Genomic DNA, 6,578 nt, shown 5'->3' with positions numbered 1-6,578 from the left:
TAGTTTTAGTCTTTCTTAGTTTAAGGGACTTCTGTTCCTTAAACTTTTCTTATATTCTTTTTGTAGTTTCTTCTTATGCGCAGGTCACAGGGTGGTGAACTAGTACCATTTGATCCTGAGATAGAGAAATCTTTGCGCGAGTTAAGACGATCACAAAGGGTATTACCGACAGAGGAAGAGCTGAGTACTCTGTCAAGCTATCACGAGAACGAGTTGTTCGAGGAAGACCCACAGTCTTCACCCGTTTCCACTTCTTCAAATAGAGACAGTTTACTTCTCCGAAATTCCGGTCATGGCCGAGGAAGCGAGTACACTAGTCATTCGAGCCGACAAATGACAAATTTATATAAGGGGTTCGAATTACCAGGAGATGCCAGGAAGTTCGAACCAAAGCCTTCATACATTAACATGGTTGAGAGAAACCAGTTCGGGGGAGCTGCAAATGAAGATGCAGCTAAGCATATGGAGACGTTTATTGACTCATCATGTTCCATACCCCCACCAGCCGGTGTGACCCAAGACCAGATCAAGGAGACCATGTTTATCTTCTCCCTCCGTGATGCTGCAATGGAGTGGTATAGAGATCTGGATCGAGCTGCCCATGGGATCACTGACTGGAATTCCTTGGCATTGGCATTCTACAAGAAGTACTTTTCTGCTTCAAAGACGATTGCTATTAGAGCCCAAATCACGAGTTTCAAACAAGGGCCGGATGAGAACTTCCACGAGGCATGGGTCCGATTTAAGAAGCTGGTGCGAACCATACCGCACCATGGTTTCGAAAAATGGAGCTTGTGCAATCATTTCTATAATGGGTTGTATGACGATCAGAGGGCTATCTTGGATGCTGCAGCCAATGGCCGATTTGCTGAGAACTTGGGAGAGACCAAGGGGTGGAATATAATCGACGATCTAGCCACCCAAAAGGCTGAGTATGGGAATTCCAGAGGGAACCAGAGGAGAGCTGCTGAATCTTCCTCTGTTCTTTGCACTTGAAGCTCTCACTGCGAGATTTGACAAATATGAATTGGGAGGAGCTTCTAAAGGTGGGATGTACCAAGTAAATGCTGTGTCAGACGGTCCTTTCGTCTGTGAAAGGTGTGGAGCTGAGGGACACGTTTCGAAGAATTGCCCTAGTCCCTTTGAGTCTTGTGCTGACTTCCAACATTACAGGCAGATAAACACCTACTATGAGCCTAATGTTCATCCCAACCTGAGGTGGAGTAGCCAGAATGTCCTAAATCCAACTCCACCTCCGCAGCAGCAACCCTATGTGCCCCCTCATCAAAAGCAACAACAATATCAGAAACCTCCTTATGTGCCGCAGCAGCAACAACAATCCCATAGTTCTGATTTTGTTGAGTTCAAGAACTTGTTGCTGAAGGAGTCCCAAGCAAGAGAGGCCGGGATGAAGCTACTAGAGAGCCAAATTGCTCAATTGGCTAGTAAGAGTACCTCTCGAGCTCCGGGACACTTACCAACTCAAACCGACCAAAAGGAGACCTTGAACGCCATCACATTGAGGAGTGGGTCCACCCTGGAGGGGCCTGCCTTGATCGAGGATGCTGTTGAAAAGAATGAGGCAGATCCGAGTCAAAAGAAAGCTGAAACGAATAATTCAAAGAAAAAGGCGTCTACCAGGTATATCAGTCGATCGACTGATACACCCGGTCGATCGACTGATATGCGGTTACAAGCTTCTGAATCAGGCTGTGCACCTTGGTCGATCGACGAGGAGAGTGGTCGATCGACTAAGATTACTGCTGATAGCGAGATTGTTCGTCCTCCGATGCCCGATAACTTGAGGGACTATTTGTTTCGGGGCACGACAGCTCCGAAGGTGTTAGGGCCAGACCCGAGTGCTGATGGGTCCGTCCCAATTCCGAAGTTCGATCCGATGACGGTTAATGGCTCACATTTGAGACGGTCTGAGAAGGATTCGAGCTTTAACAAGGAGAAAGCAGTGGACTTCCACCTAAGTCCACGGATGCTTCATGCGCAACTTAGAGGAGAGGGCTAAGGTACTTCTTACAGCCCCATATCCGGAGAGACTAGTGCCAACAAAGGAACAGGTATCTTTTAGTAAGTTTGAAAAAGTTATTCGTAGCTTGAATGTACAAGTACCCTTCCTTGAGTTGGTCAATCAGGTGCCCGCATACACTAAATTCATGAAACAATTCCTGTCTAAGAAAAAGTTGCTTGAACATGTTCACACTGTCGCATTAACTAAAGAGTCATGCTCTTACTTGTCTCACACTGCACCCCATAAGCTAGAGGACCCGGGTAGCTTTTCTGTTCCTTGCAATATAGGTACCTTCTCTATTGAGAAGGCATTATGTGACTTAGGAGCTAGTATAAGTGTCATGCCTTTGAGTCTAGCTAGAAAGCTCAAATTGACTAGGTTCGCAGTGACAGATATGACAGCCTTCGATGGTGACCGATCTGCGGTCCAGCCAATAGGAGTCTTAGAGGACATCCCTGTCCAAATAGGGAAGTTCTTCTTTCCCGTCGACTTTGTTGTACTTGACATGCCTGAGGATGCTCATATACCCATCATTTTGGGTAGGCCATTTCTGCACACTGCTGGTGCAGTCATAGATGTCGGTCTAGGAACCTTGACTTTCAAAGTGGGAAAGCATTCTATTGTCTTTGCCCAACCTGCTAAGAAAAAGGACCCCATGTGGCCTGTGACTTGTAACACGGTTTCTGAAAAGAAATCGTACTTTGTGCTTCCTGAATTGCCTGTCTCTATTACTACTTCTGTGTTAACCCCTCTGCCCCAAACTGGGAGCAAAAAGTAGGAAGAATCTGTTGTTTTAGATGTTGCAGGAGCTGGATTGGGGAAGGAAGTGCTGCAAGTTGCTCCAGCCGTAAAGAAGCCTATCATTCAAAGAGGAGGTCTTGGTTGCCTGAGCTATGGAATTGATGAGATAGTTGATGACGAGCCGGTCAAAGCTAGAGAGTCTGATTTGGATTCTGACAAGCCCGAAGAGATCCTTGACTGGGGAGATGATGAGAGTGTTGATCCGTTGAGCCATACGGACGTGGAAGCAACGAAGGGTGCAGCTGCTCAGATAAGCACCGTTGAGGCTACCTCTAGTAGCCAGAAGCCGACGAAGTGGGCCATACCGTGGTCTTTCTTGATCAACTATTAGTTGATCGAGCTCTTTATAAACTTCATTTTATTTGCTTTTGTTAGACAATTTTTATTGCTTTTGTGTGTGCGCGAAAACTTCGCATTTTATTTTGCTTGCTTAGGATTTTATACGTTTGAGACTTTGTTTTGGGTTTTGCGCAATTTTGGGCGCGTATTATTGTGCACTTGCAGGTTTTTAGACCTCATTGGCTCAAGTTATTGAGCAAATACGAAGAAATAAAGGGCAACAAGAAGATTTCTACTGATCGATCGATCTGCTACATTGGTCGATCGACTGAGTTGCACTTTCCAGGAGCTACTGTTCCTGACACATTGTTCGATCGACTGCTTTCCTTAGTCGATCGACCAAGGACACTGCTGTACCTATTCACGACCTCTCCCCTGCTGTGTTTGGTCGATATGCGGACTTAAGGGAGTTTTCTACTCCACTTTATTTTCCGTCCAATTATTTATTTCTTCTAATTTTCTCGTTTGCGCACATATTTACCGCTCCAAATTGTCTTCTCGATTTTATGCGTGGGTTTTATTTGTCTTTCAGGTACCTTTTAGTAGCACTGCTGGCTACTGAAACCTCCTAGCTCACGCTGGTTTGGGAAGGTTTCCTTTTGCTGCGCTTAAAGTCTTGTGAGTTCCCGAGTCCTTTTCATGTCTTATTTATTTATTTTATCGCAAAATCCCATTTCCTTTGCTATTTTCATTACATGATTTTGCACAATGAGGACATTGTGTGATTTGGTTTGGGGAAGGGTTTTGCGTTGCATTTCATTTGCTTGTATTCACGTTTACATTTCAGTTTGCATTTGTTTATTTCATTTCCCTTATATATATACAAAAATTCAAAAAATTGAAAAAATTTCAAAAATTTTAAAAAAATGCACGTTTATTTCAGCATATAGGTTGAGTCGGAACGGTAGTATTTCAATGATGATATAGCATTTGCACCTGTTTTGCCTGAACCTTGCTAAATTGACATGTTATTAGTAGAACCGTATAAGTGCATATCTACGAGTTTTCGTTAATTAGCTGAACTTGAGACTTGACTTTGAATATTGGCAAACTACATCATATTTCTGAGATTTAGAGCCTATAACTGGTGACATCTATGACCGGTTTATTTAGGAATGTGAGTAGTACTCCTTATGAGACATGTCACATAAATGTGCATAAATATGAACTTGATCTTCTTAATACCTGTACGCATTCGGTCTGTGGTTAGTTGACACATGTGATAGAGGTTTCCCCTTATTTGTTTTGCCCATAAACTCCACACTGCCAAAAATATCTTTTTTTTGTCCCATTTACTACATCCTACATTTAGCCTGTCCTTTGTCAAGCTAGTAGACTGTGTTCTTGGGGTTGTTACTCATTTTTGGTGGCATATGCTCTGTTTGAGATAATATTGGGAAGATGAAAAGAAAGAAAGAAAGAAAAAGAAAAAAAAAGATGAAAAAATGATTCGAAAAAGAGAAAAAAAAGTTCTGTACTGTTTAAGCAGTCGATCGACTGCCCCTATAGGTCGATCGACCGAGGTTCGAGAAAGAGAAAGAAATCAAAATTCGCATAATTCAAGCCTTTATCTTTTTGCGATTTTTGCTCCCATGTATTATTCATATTTTATGGGGAGTTAGTTGATTACTTTTATCTCTGGAGATTGTGAGATTTGTGCTTGCTATAGCACCGTTCCATTTGTTTATGAGCAAGAAGTTGGATGTTGCCATATGGTTCCGTTTCGGTACTAGCTTGATCACCTGTACCTCCACTTTTCCATAATTATTTTGCCTCTTCTTACCCATACCTCACATATCCACATATATACCTCGGCATGTGTCATGGTCTCTTGTTGGTTGGAATGCGTATGTACGGTTGTAGAGATTGCTTTCATATTAGACTGCAGGCATGTTCTTATAGGTCGTAGTTAGGTGAGCGTCATTACATTTACTTCTTTCTATCTTACATATACTCACCTGTGTTTATTGAGTGGTATGAGCGACCCGTGAGAGTCCAATTTGATAAGTCTCTACAGTTGACGGTTCAGCATGTTTTTAACGACTCCATAACTCGTTTGCATGATTCGCATTGCTAATTGATTGTTGGTTAAAGCATTAAAATGGTTTAGGCTTTACATGTTGCATTTCGCTCTGAGATTGAACTCGTTCCATTAGGTCATTAGATCGAGTCTAGTTCTTGCTTGGGGACAAGCAAGGGTTTGGTTTGGGGAAGTTTGATGCGTGTCCTTTATATGATGTTTTACATCCCATTTTACACGCATTTCAGAGCTCATTTATGTAGTTTATGCTGCATTTCTCCCTATTTCCGTCTACTTCCGTATTTTTGTACATTATTGCAGAAATGTGAAGAATCCAGCGGAAATCGAGCTAAATCCATCCCCAAGTATCCTGCATTGCATTTGACGTGAAGTATTCACCCGAGGAACGAGCTTGGTGCGCAAACCAAGGCCCAAAAGACAAGTCCACGAGATTAAAGAAGTCATGTAGCAGCTCAAGCAGTCGATCGACTGTGTACATCAGTCGATCGACCAACCATCGGGTGCCAGAAGCCACTGTTTACTGAAGACCAGTCGATCGACCAGTCATAGCAGTCGATCGACCAAATTGTTATTCCAGACGAGAATTAAAAGATCGTGAATCTTGAAGCCCAAAGTTATGTTAGGTTTAGGAAATAAAGCTACGTTAGTTGCTATATAACGTAACCTAGAAAACATCAGTTTGGCATTCAGTTTTTACATCAAGTTTTATCAGCTACATTAGGGTTTATCATTCGGTTCAAATACAATTCTTCATTGTTAGTTTAGTTCTTCAATAAAGTTTACTTTCTTGCAATCGGGTTCGGATCCTTTCTCTGCAATTTCTACTGGTATTCTTTCGCTTCTTAATTTCAGTCTTATTATCATTCGTAATATAGAAATTGCTAGGTAGACCCCCAAAGCCGATATTGTCGTTTATGTCATTTATTTGTTTAATCGCTTTTATCATGAATTCAGTAGTTAATTTCATCGTTATTATTGTTGTTTTTACCCTTAGCATGAGTAGCTAGATTATTTGTGCTAGGATGTAGGCGAATTATAGCGTAGGCGGCAAAGTATTGAACACGTACTGATTCGCGTGTCAGTCGATCGACTGACATTCTCGGTCGATTGACTGACCTCGTGAGGTTACCCTTCGTATTAATTGATTTTAATGTTGTATTTAACGAATCGAATGCATGCGACCAGTTAGATGCTTAATTTATGACTGACCCATTAGATCGAAAGATAGGGAAAGTTATTTGATCACCAATTAAGATGACTAAACTGTGCTGAGATCGAAAGATAGGTATAGTTTAGACCGTTAGTCACTTTTCAGGACGAGAGTCAGTATTAGTGATATTAGGGACCTATAGCGAGATCGAACGATGCTATTTG

Source organism: Silene latifolia, unplaced genomic scaffold (genome assembly GCF_048544455.1).
Source record: "Silene latifolia isolate original U9 population unplaced genomic scaffold, ASM4854445v1 scaffold_154, whole genome shotgun sequence".
NCBI classification, from domain to species: Eukaryota; Viridiplantae; Streptophyta; class Magnoliopsida; order Caryophyllales; family Caryophyllaceae; genus Silene; species Silene latifolia.
This window is presented reverse-complemented; position numbering follows the sequence as displayed.